We start from the raw sequence: 21,588 nt of genomic DNA on the forward strand, positions 1-21,588 counted from the left end.
AAGAAATTGAAATCAATCCTTAAAAAGCGATAAGAATTCCCATGCAGGGGAAGGTGCATGCCCCTAATTAAATGAGGAAATGGAACAACTTAGGACCATGAATCATGTGTACTTGAATTCTTCACCCTCCTTGATCTTGTGATATGAACTCTTCAAGTCAGATATTCTTCCCTCTAGATGTGTCGCTACCCTCTTCATGATGGCATCAAATTCGACTACCTCGGGATAATGAGAAAATTCAAAAGGTCTTCTTGGCTCTCTTTTGGAGTTGCAATTTCTCACTAAAGATAAATCGCAGCACTTTTGCTTGACGAGATAAGCTCTTCTTTTATTTGTCATTTTAGCTCTCAATCATGAACAGATGGGTGAGTGTGATCGTTCCATATTCACCTAATTCAAATAAACGGGAACATGTAAGCATGAAGTGTAATTAGAAAGTCAATCCATGACAATGATCTAATCGATTTTTCCATTTTTTCATTATTCATGAAAAGTTCTTACAATAAGGGCATTTCCTAAAAATGGACTAGGAAAATAAAGATAGACACCCTAACAAGACCAAATTTCCTAAACATGAATTGAAATCAAATTCTCAAAAGTTTTTTTTCCTAGCATTTCTCATTTCATTTTCAATTGACAAATGAATTACATCAAACGACTAACCTAGATTGTCATGGACGGACCAAAAGTAAATTGCATAGTATAGGGATAGAAGACTTACTTCACCAAGGAAAATCAATGGCAATCACATAGACATGCGCATGATAAGTGGCTCGATTTCTACTCTATAAGGCTTATCAAAGTGGAGCCACAAGGATGATCGGACTAGCCACGGGCTTGTGGACTATGTCGGGTCCTCATGACTCCGGCTTGGTCAAAGAGCCGACCCGGGTCGCGAGCATGCAGACCGAGGTGGGTACTCTTGACACCATGAAAGAAACTTCGGGATTGAGATGGGCGACTCGTACCGCAAGCATGCGGTCGGAGTGGTATCCATCTCAACACCATCCTAAATGATCTGTGCGGCCCAGGAGTCCGGCGGCGTTGTGTGTGCAAAGTGTAGTGATTTATGCAAAGCATGCACATCAATTTAAATCAAACAACACTTCAAAAAAAATGAAATAAACCATACATCCCTAATTCCATCCTGCAAGGCAAGGGTTAGCAATCACTTCCCCTTATACCTCCAAATCTGCAAAAACATTTAACACCTTAAACGTTAGGGACGTACCTGGGATCCTCGCTGCCAAACAAAAACATTTTTCAAAAGAAAAGAAAAATTGGCCTAAGTCCACTAAGAGTTTTAACTCAAGTCCCCGTAGTCGCCAAGCTGTCGCGACCAATTTTTTTTCGAGTGTGAACCACCTAGGGTTTGGCTAATGGATTGTTAAGCCTAAACTTAACTCGGGCTCTCCCAAGCCCATACCAATTCGCGACTTTAGGTTCAAGTTTTAACATGCAATTAATTTTCAATTAGGAGTCGCCACTAATCTATTTTTGGTGGGTCGATTAGAAACCCAAGTAAAGTAATGGGAGATTTACTTCACTTCTACGAACCAGAGATTATGGGTACGGGGACTTGGTTACACTAGAGTTCTCTAATGCCCTTTCGGTACCATTCTTTTAATTTCAAAAATGTTTTCTGCAGGCAGCTTGAATTGATTTTAATTTCTTAACATGTGAGGTGACCATGCAGGTACGCAAACCACCAATTTAACACTTAATAAAGGAAATGAATAAATGATGCAGAACTTACCTCAAAGCAACGTAAGCATCTGCAATGTTAAATTAAAATCCACATCAACAACCCTAGATATGGTTTCTAATTAACACGCAATTTTTGTTTTGTTTTCACTTAATTAATGAGAATCATGCTTTATGCAATGCATGCCACTAATTTAACATGAAATGATATGACATAGCAAAATGACTTAGCTATATGACCTAAGCAATATGACATAACCAAACATGTAATCTATTCTAAGCATGAGATGATTTATTCTAAATAAAATTTTTTGTATTTTTTTATGAGATTCGAAATTAAAGAAATGCAACATTTAAATATGCAATCTAAATTAATCTAATGACTTAATTCTAATGACGGGCAATTTCTAATTAAATGCACCTAACAAAATCACTAAATGACGTGCATTGTATGAAACTAATTCTATATGACGTGCACATGATTTTTATTTTCCTAATAAGCATGCAATCTATTTAGGAGAAATTATCTAAATCTATAATATGCAATCTTAGCATGCAATGACGTGCAAAGAATGCCCTAATTCTACATGACATATGCATGTGACATTTTTTATTAAAAAAAAAAATGCAATCTATTCTAGAAATTGCAACTAATTTATCCTAAGACAAATTTTATGAAATTTCAAATGATCTAGCTAAATTAAGATTCTATCTAATTTAAACTAGGGATTAAGTCATATTAAATCCTAATTTAAACTAAGACATTATCTAAATCTAAAATGCCATTTATCTTAAAAAAGATGATCTAAAGTTAAAATGAAGCATGCAATTCTAATCTAATATGCACAATGATTTTTTATGGTTTTTTTAATTAATTTTGAAATTAAAGCTAACACATAATTAACATGCAATTCAAAAACTAACAACCTAAATGAATGCACTTTCTTTTTTTGATTTTTATTTAAAAATTCATAATAAGATTGCAATCCTAAATATGCAAGATGACAACAAACCTAATCCTAATTAAGATTTTTTTGATTTTTTTATTTTTACGAAAATAAGATTTGACTCAACCAACTTGACAATAGCAAATCACATAAAAGATAATATTGATATCCAAAATTGGCGAACCGTATCTCGCGCATGAGATCGGGTAGACCAATTTTAATTTTAAATCGCGAATCAAATCTCGGGCTTGAGATTGGATTGTCGATTTTTATAAGGGATTGCGAGTCGGATTTCGGGCGCGAAAATCGGACTGTCAATCCCTAGCTTGAGGACTATTTCATATTGGATCTCAATCACATATTTAGGAACAATTCTACTAAAACAGCATATTAAAGAAATAATAATAAAAATAATAAAAGAAAAACTACCTAATCTGATTTTTTTCCTCTTTTTCTGTTTTCTTTTACGCCTTCTTGAGCACGGCTTGCTCGTAGGTCTCCAAGGACGAGTGGTCACCGATCGGAGGCGGAGCAGGCTGCTGGGCAATCACGGGCGAGTGACGGAAAGCGGGGGCGGGAGCGGGCGTCGGCGGGGGAAGCGTCGAGCTGGGTTCGGGCCTTACGTCGGGGACCTCGGAGCGGCACGGCAACGGCTTCGTCGGACGGAACGGGCGTCACGGGTGGAGGCGCTGCGGGGGCATCGGACGGACGGGCTGGAGCGGATCACCGGCGAAGGCGGGCAGCGTTGCTGCGTGCGGGCGGAAGGTTCGGGTCGTCGCGAGGAGGCGATCGGCGATTCTGGTGTCGCGTCGCCGCGGGTGGAGCGACGGGCGGTGATGGGCAGATTTGGCTCGAGCCCGGTCTGCGAGCTTTGGTGGACCGGAGCGCGGATCGGGTTCCGAGCAAGTGCGGGGACGGAGGCCGAGGGGGTCCGGCGGTGATTAATGCGGCTGAGCGTGCGAGCACGGCCGGTGGAGGCGCCGCGGGGCGTCGGGCGGCTCGAGCTTCGAGCACGGGGCTCGCGGTGAAGGTCGGCGAGAGGTTGCGAGACGGAGCGGCGTGCGGGCGACGGACGTCGGGGCTCGGATGCCGGCACGGGCGAGCGGGGACGGCGCGCGGCGTGGCGTCGGCGAGGCGAGCGAACCGGTGGCGGTGCGGACGCACGGCTGTGGAAGCCCTGCGGATGGAAGTTGCGGAGGAGGGGCGGCGGACTTGAGGAAGATGATGAATAGTAGGGGTCAAATCACCTTTTTGCCCTTTTCACCTTTCTCCCCTCTCTTCTCTCTCTCTCTCACGTTCGACTTTTCCTTTTTCTTTTCTTTTTCTCAGAAGCCAAAACCTCTCTTGACCTTTCTCTTCACTTATTTCTGAATTTTTTCCAAAGAAGCTCCCCCTCATGTCCTCGTACACGGTTGCTTTTATAGGGGGTAAGAGATAAGCCTTTGATTTCCCCTTCAAATCTACATCCGCGATATATTTTCACCAACCGATCACTATTGATAAAAATTTAAGATTATGATAAATATTTTCTCGAAATCCAAATCTCGCAAAGATAAATTACAATATCGCAATATTTTTTCATAAAATTCATCCCATACTTGATAAGGATTCAAGATTAAGATGAGATTTTTTTCTAAATCCAAATCTTTCAAGGCCAAATCGCAATATTTTTTAACCATCTGCCCTATCTAAAAAAGATTCATATCTCGGAAAATTTTTAAAATATTATATTCCCACGAGATAATTTTTAATTATTTAAAAACGCGGGCTTGGGCCAACCTGCTCGCATCGTGGGCCTGATCCATCTAATTCGAACTCATCCGCCACCGGTCCATTAAAATGCAAAAACTCAAATAACAAAATAAATACAACCTAAATCTATATGTTATGCAATTAATAAAATTAACCCTTAATTTCCTATGCAATAAATAAATAAACTAAATTGCCAAAATTTAGGTGTCAACATTCTCAAGTTTATTAGAAAACTAATAATTGATCTAATGGTGGCGTAGGGCAGTGGGAGGTGCCTAAGATCTTCTCCGTACCTTACCGAACTACATAAAAACATTCCTTCTAAACCAGCTGTCAATATCGGTAAGAAAAACTTCATTATAGTCATTTCAGTACATTCAATTTGCTTATAGAGAATACATAACATGAACGTAGTAAATAAGAAATAGAAAAATTTCATTGAAATTATTTGTTTGCAAATTTTCTGAAAGGATTATCATAAGTTTGTCTTTCCATCGAAACAATAGGGTTGTTATGCTTGTTACTAAACTTATGGAAGAGATAAAATATAATGATAAAATATAATCAAGGTATATCTTTTTCTTTTTCTTTTTCCATAAGAGGTTGGATCGATCATCAGAGGAACGATTAGGCAAAAATTAGGATACATTCTAGGAAAATAAAACTTCCAATTGAAGATAAGCAAATGAAGGGCTTTCACAAAAGTTCTCCTAGAATCGATAAAGAGGTTTGGGCAAGTGAGCGTGTGAGAGAGAAGGGGAATTGTGATTTGAACAGAAAATATGTAATGAACTCACCATATGGATATCTCCGCTACCACTATGACCATGGGTAGAGGACCAAATAGATTCGCCATTATCATCATACTCAAAGGAGATGCAGTTGACAACATCTTCCAACATCATTTTTATTTTCTTTACACCATTAAATTTTCCATCATCCCAACGGTGTCCACCTTGGCCTCCAAATGGTCCAATAAACACGATCGGATATAAATGAGAGATTGGTTTGAAATATGCTCCAAGAGATTCAAGATGGGAATCGGAACTCCCAAAAAACCGAATGATCTTTCCCCGATCGCGGGAATGAAAATTTCCTTCCGGTTTTAGCGCCGAATGGCCCATATCTTCTTTTATTGCTTTGAAACGTGAGTGAACGGATGATAGTAGAGCCAAAACCACTTGTTATATTGTGGCACCCTGAACCCCCCTTAGGTTGCCACATGCACCAAACGTTACACCTAATTACATCTCTTAGAAGAAGCGTCGTAAATCATGGAATTTTTTTTTTAAACGGTCCAGCACGACTCATTAGCAAAAGCAAAAAATAACATCGCCATCTCACCCTCCGTCAATCCATGATACAATTGCACACCACTAAACATCATAATAAAAGACAAAGTCATGATACTTTATTTACATATTTTCAAGATGGGTTTCCTTGGGTCGGTACATCAAAAGAAAGGCCAGGACATGAAGCCACACTCGGCCTAAACCTCAAAAAGAAACACTCGACCCACTATGACTAACGTGCAAGATCCCCCGTCACTAGTGTCGGCTAATCATCCCAAAAAGTTTCAGCTCCTACTTGTCACGCACGGGCCCTCACACCCATCTCGGTGCATCAAGCGGTGGCGGCGGCAACATCCCACGCATCACTTCGTCTCGACGAACATGGATGGATATGAACTCCTGGATAACAGGGCCCCCAACCAGGCCCACATCGTACATAACTAAGGCGCGCACTCAAATATACGTAAGCCTAGGAATGGAGGGACAATCAAACTCCTCGCACTCGACCTCTACATCCGAAGGTAGGCCATAAACTACGCCCCGCGTGACAGCAGGGAGTGGCATGCTACTAATATGAAATGTTGGTCCCCGAAGGGGTGAGTACAACCATTCAGCAGGTAAAGAACCAATAAACCACACAATGCATCATGCCACACAATCATCACAATCATAGCATCACATGTCATACAGGCATCCATGCACATGTCATCATACCTCATATACCATCATCATCATATAGACATCATCATCATATCATATACTTACCGTCATCATGTCACACATGGCATCATCCTTACCATGCATCCATGCATATAACGTCATCATCATATCACATGTACCATCATCATGTCGTACATCCATGCATATAACATCATCATCATATCACATGTGCCATCATTATGTCATACATCCATGCATGTAACATCATCATCATATCACATATACCGTCATCATTGCCATGCATCCATGCATGTTACATCATCATATCACATATACCATCATCATTGCCATGCATCCATGCATGTAACATCATCATATCACATATACCGTCATCATTGCCATGCATCCATGCATCATATCATGCATATATCATCATGCATCATGTCATGCATATATCACCATGCATGATTTAATTCCAATTTCATCTTGGACCGCAACATTTCTCATTCCCGAGACCAATGTTTGCATTCCACATGTATCCAAGATACAATTCAGACCATCTGGCTCCCCCACTCTCCGGGCATCTCGTACCCCAACTGGCATCACGAGGACCCTCCGGCATTCAGCCATTCAAGGCCATCGAGCAACTGGCCGTACCCTTCTAGCCAGCCATCTCGCACCCAAACCGGCATCGCGAGGTATCCCTCGGCACAATACCTTGCCGAGCTTCCGGTTCCCCCACTCTCTGGGCATCTCGACATCTCTCGGTACTCCCAAGGCCCTCCGGTATCCGGCCATTCATGACCACCGAGCAACCGGCTGTACCCTTCTAGCTAGGCATCCCGATACTCCCGGGGCATCGTCAGCTCACACATTCGACGGCCTTCTCATTTATCTCAATTCTCATCTTCAATTATAGTTCAATTTTTAACATGGCATGTGATGTGATGGCAATCAAGATCATATTCATCATTATTTTTATACATGCATCTCAATTCATTATCATGCATGCATCAAGACACTATCATCCAATCAATACAATTCATGGAGTCCATGCAATTTAATATGATCCATATTTCATGCCCTTTTACAAAATTCCAGCATGTACCATTTTTAGAAAATATTTAAATTTAAATATCCATATGCTTCTCAAAAATCATGAAATCAAAGCATGTGATAGATAAGACAATAAGATAGCAATTTCATGAAAAGCACATGCCCAATAGAGTTCCACACAAGAAGATACAATTCACACAAAAACAGCATGCGATTTCGGATAGAAACAGAATGCACAGTTTCCGAAATATATCGATTAAAATACTCGAACGACCTCCGAAAATTATGAAATTTTACCAGGTTATAGATAAGACATTAAAGTAGGTGTTTCATGAAGACTTCTAGGACATATTCGTTTTAGATCATTTTCTATAGTCGTACGAAGTTTCTGGTTCTCTCACCGAAATGTCCAGTGTATGTATTTCAGAAATATCGAGTTTTCACCCCTTTATTCTTCTTCTTTTCATCTGAAATTTGGATATGTTTTACTTCAAGAGGTCCCCTACAACTTTAATTAAGCGATCTAGGTCAAATTTCCGAAGAATAGTCACCACATGGGTCCATGAAGTCTCGGGTATCCTGTTCCGTGTCTCCAGATTTACCGTCTTCAAAAGTAAGTCGATTCACTAGGCTAAACTTGCTCATTTTACTTAAATTTGAGTATGTTAGTCCTTAGGATGTTCTCTACAATTTTCATGCAGAAGTTGAAGAGAGATTTTTAGTAAACATCGACATGCAACCATAAATCCACCAAAAGGTCAGCGAAATCGTTCCAGATCTAGTGTCTTTGTAGGATGAGCGTTTGACCCCCTAAATATCCATCATTTTGTCCCAAATTTTAGTATGTTGTAGTTTAAGATGTTGGATACAACTTTCATGAAGAAATTGAGGTCAAAATTTAACTTGAAACACGCATGCAAGCTCTCACAAGATTCTGGTTCAGGCGGTTCATACGAAAACAGTATGCAAACTCAAGAACAAGTCACATTCTAGCTTCGGTTTTGTCATCCCTATGTTCCGAAACCTACCACCAACAAATCACACATGCAAGGCACACATGCAAGAGTGGAAATCAGTCCCAACTTGCCTCTAAACTCAAGAGAACGACAGCACACGGCGGACGAACGGGTGGCAAACGGGCGGCGACGGCTCCTCCTCCTCCTCGGTTCCTCTCCTCTCGGCCTCACTCTCTCTCGCAACTCACTCTCTCTCTCTCTTTCTCACTTGGCTGAATACCACCAACCGGCCACCCTCTCTCTCTCCTCTTCCTTTTATTTCCCCAAATCCTCATCATTAGCAATGATCACTTGCCACTTCCAATGGCCAATGCATGAAGACCTCCTCTTGCCACTTGTCTTGACACATGCATGATGGGTTTGGGCTTGGGCTTGAATTGGAAGAAGTGGGCCGGCCACTCCTTCCCCCTCATGGTCGACGGCCACACCTCCTTGGGCCCTAATTGGGCCGGCCATTCAGCCCACCAAGAGCTCAAGCTATTGGGCCTAAGGCCCAACCTAATTAAATCCACAATTTCATTTTCAATTATTCATCTTTAATTATTTCTTTTATATATTTTAAATTTTAAATTTCATATGGCCAAGAATAAAACATTCTTATGAATTTATCCCATATTACTAATTTAAAAACTTATGAACACAAGCACATATCACTTAGTTTTAAAAGGAGACTAATGGTTAAAGCATAAACCATAGGTAATTTCATTACCTAATTATGGGCTTTAACACACCTTAGAGCTTGTCTTGAATTTTTTTGGGATGCCACAATTCTCCCCTCCTTAGAGAATTTCGTCCTCGAAATTAGACACCACTCGTGCCTTCTCGAAACAAGTAAGGGTACTTTTCCTTCATATGATCCTCAGTTTCCCATGTGGCTTCCTCCATACCATGATGTCACCATAATACCTTAACCAATGGGATCTTCTTAGTCCTGAGAATTTGTTCCTTTCGATCCAATATCTATGCAGGCTCTTCGATGTACCTCACTTTCTCATCCACTTTGATGGCTTCATGATCGAGTATGTGACCAGGATTTGGCTGGTACTTCCTCAACATCGATATATGAAACACATCATGTAAATTTCCCAACTTAGGAGGTAGCACTAAACAATAAGCTACATCCCCTATCCTTTCAAGTATCTCAAAAGGTCCGACAAATCTAGGGCTTAACTTACCCTTCATCCCAAATTGAGATATCCCTTTCATTGGAGACACTTTCAAGAATACATGATCTCCTACACTCAATTCTAAAGGCCTTCTACGCTTATCTGCGTAGTTCTGTCTACTTTGAGTTGTTGTAAGTCTTTTTCTGATAATTTCAACAGCCTCAGTGGTAACTTGTACCAATTCATGTCCTGTCATTTTCATTTCACCAACTTCATTCCAACGGACATGAGTCCTACATCTCCTTCCATATAATGCTTCATAGGGAGCCATGCCTATACTTTTCTGAAAACTATTATTATAGGCAAACTCCACCAAATGCAATCTTTCATCCCAGTTTCCTTTTAAATCAATTACACAAGCCCTTAACATATCCTCTAATGTCTGAATTACTCTTTCTGTTTGTCCATATGTCTGGGGATGAAAAGCAGTGCTAAACTTAAGTTTAGTCCCTAATGCAATTTGAAGACTTCGCCAAAAGTTCGAAGTAAATCTCGAATCCCGATCCGAGGTAATAGTCACTGGAACACCATGTAAGCACACCACTTGACTTACATACATGTCCACATATTTTTCCATTGAGTAGTCCATGCGAATAGCTAGGAAATGAGCCGATTTAGTCAAACGGTCCACTATAACCCAAATAGAGTCATGACTGCTTGACGTCCTTAGTAATCGTTGTATAAAGTCCATCGTTATGTGCTCCCATTTCCATTTTGGTATGTCTAATGGTCTCAAGAGTCCTGCGGGTTTACGATGCTCCGCTTTTACTTGCTGGCACGTCAAACATTGAGAAACGTACTTAGCCGCATCTGCTTTCATACCATTCCACCAAAACTGCTAACGTAAATTCCTGCATATCTTTGTACTACCTGGATGGATATTATAATTACTCTTATGTGCCTCCAACAGAATTTCCTTCTTTAATTCTTTGTTTTCGGGAACACAAAGTCATCCTTGGCATCTTACTATTCCATCATCAGAGACTTGAAATTCTGGTCTTTTTCCTAAAGACACAGCGTCTTTCACTTTCAAAATCTCTGGGTCAGACTCTTGCAGGATTTTAACTTTCTGAATAATTTCAGGTTCAATCCTTAATGCACTAAGCATACCGATAAGACAACCTACCTTTAATTTAAATTCTGAGTCTGTAACGGACTTTAACAAACTCCATTTTTCCATTCCTAAACTGGCCATCTCCATAGCCGACTTACGACTAAGAGCATCCGCTACCTTATTCGCCTTCCCTGGATGGTATTTTATCTCACAATCGTAATCCTTTAACAACTCCATCCATCTCCTTTGTCTCATGTTCAACTCCTTTTATGAGAACATATACTTCAAACTCTTATGGTCCGTATAAATCTCAAACTTTTCCCCATACAAATAGTGTCTCCATATCTTCAAGGCAAACACTATAGTTGCTAGCTCTAAATCATGCGTTGGGTAGTTCAGCTCATGGAGTTTTAATTGCCTAGATGCATAGGCTACGACCTTGCTATGCTGCATCAAAACACATCCCAGTCCTTTGTGAGACGCATCACTATACACCGTAAAACCATCATGTCTAGTTGGTATAGTCAGGATTGAAGCCGAGGTCAATTTTCTTTTAAGCTCCTGGAAACTCCTCTCACATTTTTCATTCCATTCGAATATCACATTCTTTCGGGTCAACTTAGTTAAAGGACCTGCCAGTCGTGAGAATCCTTCAATAAACCTCCTATAATAACTAGCCAGTCCTAAGAAACTTTGTATTTCAGTAGGTGTCGTCAGTCTCGGCCAATTTATACCATCTCAACTTTAGCCGGGTCTACTGCAATTCCTTCTCATGATACCACATGCCCCAAAAATATTATCTGGTCCAGCCATAATTCACACTTACTAAATTTGGCATACAGCTTATGCTCTCTTAGGGTTTACAAAACTATCCTCAAGCATTGCTCATGCTCTTTAGGTCCTCTCGAATATATCAGGATGTCATCAATAAAAACAATCACAAACTGGTCTAGATAAGGTTTAAATACCCTATTCATTAAATCCATAAATGCAGCCGGCGCGGTTAGTCAATCCAAATGGCATAACAAGGAACTCGTAGTGTCCATAACGAGTCCTGAATGTAGTCTTAAGAATGTCCTCTTTCTTAATTCTCAGCTGATAGTATCCCGACCTGAAGTCAATCTTAGAGAAGACCGAGCTTCCCTAGAGTTGGTCAAATAGGTCATCAATTCTGGGCAAAGGATACTTATTCTTAATGGTCACCTGGTTTAGCTGCCTATAGTCAATGCACAAGCGCATCGATCCATCTTTCTTTTTCACAAACAAGACCGGTGCACCCCAAGGTGAAGCACTTGGTCTAATGAATCCTTTGTCAAGCAACTCTTGCAGTTGCACTTTCAATTCCTTCAATTCGACTAAGGCCATCCTATATGGGGCTTTTGATATAGGTCCTGTTCCAGGCATTAATTCAATTTAAAACTCAACTTCCCACTCTGGTGGTAATCCGGCAACTCTTCAAGGAATACATCTTGAAATTCGTTAACTACTCGAATTTCATCAATCTTAGGCTCTTCCTTAGTATAGTCTCTAACCATGGCCAAGTACCCTTGACATCCTTTGTCAAGCAACGCACGGGCTTCTATTGCTGATATAAGCGCTACAAGTAGGTGGGTCTGACCTCCCAGAAATTCACAACTAGACTAATCAGGTAAAGTAAATTGGATTATTTTCCTATAACAATCCATTTGGGCACGATACTTACGAAGCCAATCCATTCCTATGATAACATCAAAATCATACATGGCCATTACAACTAAGTCTATTTCCATATCCTTTGACCCCATTGTTATCTTACAATTTCCACACACCAGCGTAGACAATAACATATCCTTTAGAGGCGTAGAAACACAAAGAGGTGTCTCAAGAGGCATAGTTTCTATCTTACTCAACTGTCTATATCTTTCAGACACAAATGAATGCATAGCACCCGTATCAAACAATACATATGCCTTTTTATCATTTATAAGGATCGTACCTGAGATAACATTTTGGGAAGCTTCCGCTTCCTCTTGGGTGATTGCATATACTCTTCCTTGTGCTGGTGGCCTCTGGGGATTCCTTGGTAAGTTTGGCCTAACAACATTCCGCTGCGGCTGCTGCACTATGCCCATACTCGCTTGCGATCCTTCCCAAATTCAGGCTACCCTTGCCTCTTCCGAAGTTCCCAAAATTGCCCTTCTTCTTAGATTCCCAGGTCCGACCTTAACCTGTATAGGGTCTCTTACCCCGTCTCACATCACCAAAGGACAATGGTTTCTTATCCTCCGAATGTTCCCTCACTAACTCCTACTCCACCAACTGTGCCCTTTCATAGATCTCATTATAATCCCTTATGTTCAGAGGCACTAGTTGCTTCCTGACATCAGTCCTCAATGCTTTCAGAAACCTCTTAGCTTTCTCTTCCTGATCCTCAATTAGCCTAGGAGCATACCTAGACAGTTCAGAAAATCTAGCCTCATACTGATCTACTGTCAGCTCCTTTTGTTCTAATTGAACAAACTCAGTAATTTTCCTATCCTTAGCACAGTCAGAAAAATGCTTTCTATTAAAATCTCTCACAAACTCTTCCCGATTAACCTCGCACTGGTGGGAAGATTGTGTCCCTCAATGCTCTCCACCAAAACTTTGCATTTCCCTCCAGCTGGTACTCAACCAAAGTTATTTTCTTAATAGCAGTGCAGTCCAACAACCTGAAAATTTGCTCCATTCCATCAATCCAATGCTCCGCCTCCTTAGGACTTCCCATTCCACTGAACTTAGGTGGCTTTAGCTTCAAAAGCTGTTCCACCAGTCCTTGAGTACGGCGTTCTGCTCCAGGTTGTTCTTTGCGCCCGCCTTTCCATCGATTTCCAATATTGGCCAATGCCTTTGGATGTCTTCCATTCGGGTTCAGCCCTTGCAGCGAGGCTTTAGCCCTCAATGGATGAGCACTTCCAGCTCGCACCATGACTTTCCTGCAATTTCCAAGCATTGCCTCAGGAATAATCTAAGACTCACTGTCTCCATTCAAAGCAACTACTACTACATAAGTAACATATACATGTTACTGGTACCTAAAGACAACCCAAGACTAACTACTAGGGATCTACGAGTGAATACTCATCACCCGTTATTCAATTATTCCGTTTTACATCCTATGGTGTGCATTGTCATCATGTTCCTCAATTTCCAAATGAGGCTCCTTATCACTCCACTTATAACCATTGCTCTAATACTAAAAAGGGGCGTTGTGGCACCCCGAACCCCCCTTAGGTCGCCATAGGCACCAAACGTTACACCTAATTACATCTCTTAGAAGAAGCATCGTAAATCATGGGATTTTTTTTTTTATTAAACGGTCCTGGCGCAACTCATTAGCGAAAGCAAAATATAACATCGCCATCTCACCCTCCATCAATCCATGATACAATTGCACACCACTAAACATCATAATAAAAGACAAAGCCATGACACTTTATTTACATATTTTCAAGATGGGTTTCCTTGGGTCAGTACATTAAAAGAAAGGCCAGGACATGAAGCCACACTCGACCCACTATGACTAACGTGCAAGATCCCTCATCACTAGTGTTGGCTAATCATCCCAAAAAGTTTCAGCTCCTACTTATCATGCATGGGCCCTCACACCCATCCCGATGCATCAAGCGGTGGCGGCGGCAACATCCCACGCATCACTCTATCTCGACGAACATGGACGGATATGAACTCCTGGATAACAGGGCCCCCAGCCAGGTCCACATCATACATAACTAAGGCGCGCACTCGAATATACGTAAGACTAGGAACGGAGGGACAGTGAAACTCGTCGCACTCGACCTTTACATCCAAAGATAGGCCATAAAATATGCCTTGCGTGACAGCAGGGAGCGGCATGCTACTAATTTGAAATGTTAGTCCCCGAAGAGGTGAGTACAACCACTCAGCAGATAAAGGACCAATAAACCACACAATGCATCATGCCACACAATCACCACAATCATAGCATCACATGTCATACAGGCATCTATGCACAACATACCATGGCATCATGCACATGTCATCATACCTCATATACCATCATCATCATATAGACATCACCATCATATCATATACTTACCGTCATCATGTCACACATGCCATCATCCTTACCATGCATATAATGTCATCATCATATCACATGTACCATCATCATGTCGTACATCCATGCATGTAACATCATCATCATATCACATGTACCATCATCATGTCATACATCCATGCATGTAACATCATCATCATATCATATATACCATCATCTTTGCCATGCATCCATGCATCATATCATGCATATATCATTATGCATCATGTCATGCAAAGATCATCATGCATGATTTGATTCCAATTTCATCTTGGACCGCCACATTTCTCATTCCCAGGACCAATGTTTGCATCCCACATGTATCCAAGATACAATTCAGACCATCTGGCTCCCCCACTCTCCAGGCATATTGTACCCCAACTGGCATCACGAGGACCCTCCGGCATTCAGCCATTCAAGGCCACCAGGCAACCGGCCGTACCCTTTTAGCCAGGCATCTCGCACCCAAACCGGCATCGCGAGGTATCCCTCGGCACAATACCTTGCCGAGCTTCCGGCTCCCCCACTCTCTGGGCATCTCGACACCTCTCGGTACTCCCGAGGCCCTCCGGTATCCGGCCATTCATGACTGCCGGGCAACCGGCCGGACCCTTCTAGCCAGGCATCCCGACACTCCCCGAGCATCGTCGGCTCACACCTCCGACATCCTTCTCATTTATCTCAATTCTCATCTTCAATTATAGTTCAATTTTTAACATGGCATGTGATGTGATGGCAATCAAGATCATATTCATCATTGAATTCATACATGCATCTCAATTCATTATCATGCATGCATCAAGACACTATCATCCAATCAATACAATTCATGGAGTCTATGTAATTTAAAATGATCCATATTTCATGCCCTTTTACAAAATTCCAGCATGTACCAATTTTAGAAAATATTTAAATTAATATCCATATGCTTCTCAAAAATCATGAAATCAAGGCATGTGATAGATAAGACAATAAGATAGCAATTTCATGAAAAGCACATGCCCAATAGAGTTCCACAGAAGAAGATACAGTTCACACAAAAACTGCATGCAATTTCGGATAGAAACAAAATAAACAGTTTCCGAAATAATTCGATTAAAATACCCGAACGACCTCCGAAAATTATGAAATATTACCAGGTTATAATTAAGACACTAAAGTGGGTTTTTCATGAAGACTTCTAGGAAATATTCGTTTTAGATCATTTTCTATATTCGTACGAAGCTTCTGGTTCTCTCACCGAAACGTCCAGTGTATGTATTTCCGAAATATCGAGTTTTCGCCCCTTTATTCTTCTTTCTTTCCTCTGAAATTTGGATATGTTTTACGTCAAGGGGTCCCCCACAACTTTAATTAAGGGATATAGGTCAAATTTCCGAAGAATAGTCACTACATGGGTCCATGAAGTCTCGGGTGTCCTGTTACGTGTCTCCAGATTTACCGTCTTCAAGAGTAAGTCAATTCACTAGGCTAAAATTGCTCATTTTACTTAAAATTTGAGTATGTTAGTCCTTAGGATGTTCTCTATAAGTTTCATGAAGAAGTCGAAGAGAGAGTTTTAGTAAAAATCGACATGCAACCACAAATCCACCGAAAGGTCAGCGAAATCGTTCCAGATCTAGTGTCTTCGTAGGATGAGGGTTTGACCCCTTAAATCTCCATCATTTTGTCCCATATTTTAGTATGTTGTAGTTTAAGATGTTGGCTACAACTTTCATGAGGAATCAAGGTCAAAATCGAACTCGAAACATGCATGCAAGCTCTCACAAGATTCTGGTTCAGGCGGTTCATACGAAAACAGTATGCAAACTCAAGAACAAGTCACATTCTAGCTTCGGTTTTGTCTTCCCTATGTTCCGAAACCTACCACCAACAAATCACACATGCAAGGCACACATGCAAGAGTGGAAATCAGTCCCAACTTGCCTCTAAACTCAAGAGAACGACGGGACACGGCGGACGAACGGGTGGCAAACAGGCGGCGACGGCTCCTCCTCCTCCTCGGTTCCTCTCCTCTTGGCCTCACTCTCTCTCACAACTCACTCTCTGTCTCTCTCTTTCTCACTTGGCCGAATACCACCAACCGGCCACCCTCTCTCTCTCCTCTTCCTTTTATTTCCCCAAATCCTCATCATTAGCAATGATCACTTGCCACTTCAATGGCCAATGCATGAAGACCTCCTCTTGCCACTTGTCTTGACACATGCATGATGGGTTTGGGCTTGGGCTTGAATTGGAAGAAGTGGGCCGGCCACTCCTTCCCCCTCATTGTTGACGGCCACACCTCCTTGGGCCCTAATTGGGCCGGCCATTCAGCCCACCAAGAGCTCAAGCTATTGGGCCTAAGGCCCAACCTAATTAAATCCACAATTTCATTTTCAATTATTCATCTTTAATTATTTCTTTTATAGATTTCAAAATTTTAAATTTCATATGGCCAAGAATAAATCATTCTTATGAATTTATCCCATATTACTAATTTAAAAGCTATGAACACAAGCACATATCACTTAGTCTTAAAAGGAGACTAATGGCTAAAGCATAAACCATAGGTAATTTCATTACCTAATTATGGGCTTTAACACACCTTAGAGCTTGTCTTGAATTTTTTTGGGATGCCACATATATAGCCCGAAACTGAAGTTAGATACTCACTTAACCAGTCCGGATTTATCTGTAATAATCATTAGAATGTAAGGAATAGTGTATGCAGCAACTTGTAAAACGAAAACATTATGCATGATAGTAACAAGCACATGACACTAACTTCTAAATAGTAGGTAAATGTGCATGAGTGGAAAAATATAAAATAGATGATTTTTCGTAATTCACCGTAATGTTGTATATCTCATATAAAAGTAGACACTCTTTGAATTGCACATGAGATATCATTGGTAATATTGTGTAATTCTGAGATTAACTCATCACTTGAGTTCCATAAAACAACTCATTAGAATAAAGATATACGTGAGGGAAAGTTAATTATTCCATAAGTCATTATGGAAACAACTCATGTACGCAAAACAACATTCACAGGCATTGAAATCACCAATTTTCAAAAACAAATAAATCGTGTTCGAATAGTTATTTAATTTTATTATGTTATACATCCTGCTTCTATATTTCCCAGATGAGTTATAATTATGGCAGTTCAACTTGGCCAAGTTTTAAACATTAGCGAATATCGACTAATGATTTCTATCCTTGCATCACATCTTCAGCACGTGCCATTATGGGCTGCTCGAATGAGAAATAAAAGAGTAGCTTTCATCTAACACCAAGATCAACAATTCATTACTCGAGTAGAACCGGTACCTCGTTCGTTGTGCCTCCCCCACCTGTACCGTGCGCAAATGAAGGACCTCGCTCATAAGTAATAGTTATGCCTCCCCCACCTGCACCGTGTGCAAATTTCAAGCAATTAAGGCTTCCATCATCTTATAGCAGGGCAGTCCGTAGGCAAACCTCTTTTCAAGTGTTCTAGAATGGAACGCTTCATGGACAGTAAGCAAATTCAATTGCTTATTTCTCAAGCAACAAGTCATATGTCCATAATTTAAAATTTTAAGCAGTAAAAACCTCAATAATAGTGGAGTTATTAATTACAGAGAATGTGACTGAAAACCAAGCAATATATATATAATTAGCATCATGTGAGTACTATGTAACTTGACGTACAAGTACACATCCAGAGAGTTACATGCATAATCATATAATCACCTTTGGACAGAATACATGACATGCAGTTGTATACTCCCCACATGATAAGGGTTATGAGAATATATTATAATCTTCGTGAATTCATCACTTATGGGCATACGAACCATTAGGATCGGTCACTCCTCCACCACACTATCATGTATCCTCCATGAACTAATACACAATCACCTCCTTTGGGAGTATGATCACGCATTAGATCAGGAGACATCCCAATCATCATACGAGACCGAAATTTCTCAAACCCAATCAAGCGTGCCACTTTGGCGGTCACTACTCAATTGAATCATTGAAATTCTCTCATACTAGGGATATAAACTTTACTCCTCACATACACCATATACATGTGATTTTAACTTTAGTGATAGGGGCATCATATCACCAATATCACATATCATGCTAATTACATTGCTTTATTCATTAATAAAAATTAATCATACATATATATATAGCGAACATGTTTTGACAGATTCTAATGAGATCATTGATTACAGTAACACAAGAAACTTCTCATAACAGAGAATAAAACATCTCTTATGCACCCTGATTACATATTACCAGAACAACATAAAAAGAATGCTGATCTAAAATATCTCTCACAAATTAACATCAATAGTAATATATGGTACACCAAATCAACAAGCACTATTGCTCATGAATTTCATACGGCAAAACATGACTCCAAGGCCAACATCTGATTTATTAGCCAATTTTAAGCAACAAATTATGATTGTAATCAACCAGTGACCTATTAATTGAGTCAAACCGAGAACCAAATATCTAAAATTTAACAGTAGATACTATTGCTCTGCGTAAATATTGCCATACTCCTTTACCATAAAAATATTCAACTTGATAGACATTAACAAGTAACCAAATGAGTTCATGTACAATATGCAATAATTTAATTGACATGCATTACCCACATACAGCAGATATGTTAATCAGTACAATCAGTTTGGTCACAAGTTCTTAAGACGTCTATCATTCAAAGATTACCAGCGTGTAAAAGAGTATGCATGAGCAATAAAAATTTCATGACTTTTACTGTTTCTCATTATCTCAAGATATATTCAATTACTATGTCATAATGATTGAATCTCATTAAGCCAGCTTCAGTTCACAATAAAGTTTGATTTTTATTGATGAATCACACATTTATAATGATTATGTGATAATATACCTATAACCCAACACTTATATTTCCAAAATCACAGAAAATATAAGAAAAATACGCAAAAATACACGTATTTAGGGTTCTGTATGTATTTTCACATCCATAAAATCATCAAACATATAAAATAAATATACCATGACATAGGAAATCACCATATGAGTCCAACACCGCCAGACACGCGCCAAAATGAGCCTCCACGCACCTGCACGCGCCGCCTGAGTGCGCGGCGCGTGGAGCACATGCGCGGCGCGTGTTCGACGTGCAGGAGGCGCGTGGCCGCGCGTGGAGGTGCGTGCAGCCTCCTCCGGTGCAACGCCGCCCACAGTTTTCTTCGCCTCGTCGAGCTCAGTCCGAATATATAATTTAATTTAATTTTTATTGAACAAAAAGTCTCGAAAATCGCAAATTATCGCAAGATCCGCACTAATTAGGACTAATCCGTACAAATTAGGGCAAAACCAATTGCGTTCGAGTTCTAGGGTTATGGTTGCTCTGATACCACATGTTAAACACAAATTGCGCAATCCCAAGATCTCCATAACCAAAACAATAACGTAATTGAGTAGACAGATTAACGCACCTGATTTGTGATCCATCGAACATAAAGCGGAAGCATAAAAGGATTACCCACATATATCAAGGGGATCCACGCACGTTCTTCTCTTCTATTGCCCTCCGTATCACTAGCTCACGAGGCGGCCCTCACGTGCAGCGTTAGGTAAACGCCCTTGGTGAGGATACATGTGAGAATTAGGGTTAGAGGAGAGACTTGAAGACTATTTATAAAGTTTCCAGTAGGTCCTTCTCATTACGGGCCATGCTCAACTCGGCCCACACTAACAAGCTCATATTAGACTAATTAAGAAACATTCTATCTCACCTTAGACCAATAATGTTTTACAGTAACTGTAAAAACAATAAATTACAATATCAATTAATTTAGTCCACATTAGGAAAAACTCTTACACGAAATTCTTCCTTATGTCCCCGCCCCTGAAGCTCACGAACACGTCGTACTTCCACCTATGAACCGAAGCGGAAGAAGATGGAATGAGTCCCCCGATTTCTTCGATTTCCATGAGGACAATCCAGGATCGAGTGAGAGACCGCGAAAAAGCTCGAAACTTTTCCCCGCAGGCGAAGGTGTACGAATGAGAGAGAGAGAGAGAGAGAGAGAGAGAGAGAAGGCGCAAATGGCGAATGAGAAGAAGGGACGACAGCTCAATGCTTTGCCACTGGTACGCGCTCTGCTTCTTTAATGGAGCGTCGAGACCAGCTGGTGAGGGAGACTACTTATGGCGCAAGTGTCGAATGAGAAGAAGGGACCACAGTTCAATGCTTCGCCACCGGTACGCGCTCTGCTTCTTTAATGGAGCGTCGAGACCAGCTGGCGAGGGAGACTACTTATGGGTTCAAAGAACCGAAGAGGGATTGAATCGTCAAAACCAAAGCATGGACCGACGGCTACGTGACAGGGACATGTCTGAAATCGCGCGCGTGGATTTGAAGCTCCAGAACGACGCGCATTGATTGGCGGAAAGAAGATTCTACGTAGAATAAATCCACATTTGCTAACGAGCACGCAATCTCACATGGCTGCACTCAAATACTAGTTTTTCATTTCATCGAAAACTTCTCTTCATGATCTCTTCCCCCCTTAGACAGAGTGAGTGAGCCTCAACCGACGTCGCGACTGTGACGACCCTTGTCTGGCGAGCTCTAGCCGGCGTCCCCGAGCCGAATTGTGATCCTCCGGTTCCTCTATCTTCTGCCCTGCTTTTCGAGCGTGTTGGGCCGGAGCTCGTGGCCATCCAGCTCACACAAGCTCCAGCCACCAGTTATCCTTGTAAGGTCGCCATGCCTGTCCTGGTTCGCTTCACGAGGGTCCTAACGCCGATTCCGATCCTGTTCGAGCCAAGAGATCCCGTTCCAGTGGTGCACTTCACCTGTT

Source organism: Eucalyptus grandis, chromosome 9, assembly GCF_016545825.1.
Source record: "Eucalyptus grandis isolate ANBG69807.140 chromosome 9, ASM1654582v1, whole genome shotgun sequence".
NCBI lineage: Eukaryota > Viridiplantae > Streptophyta > Magnoliopsida > Myrtales > Myrtaceae > Eucalyptus > Eucalyptus grandis.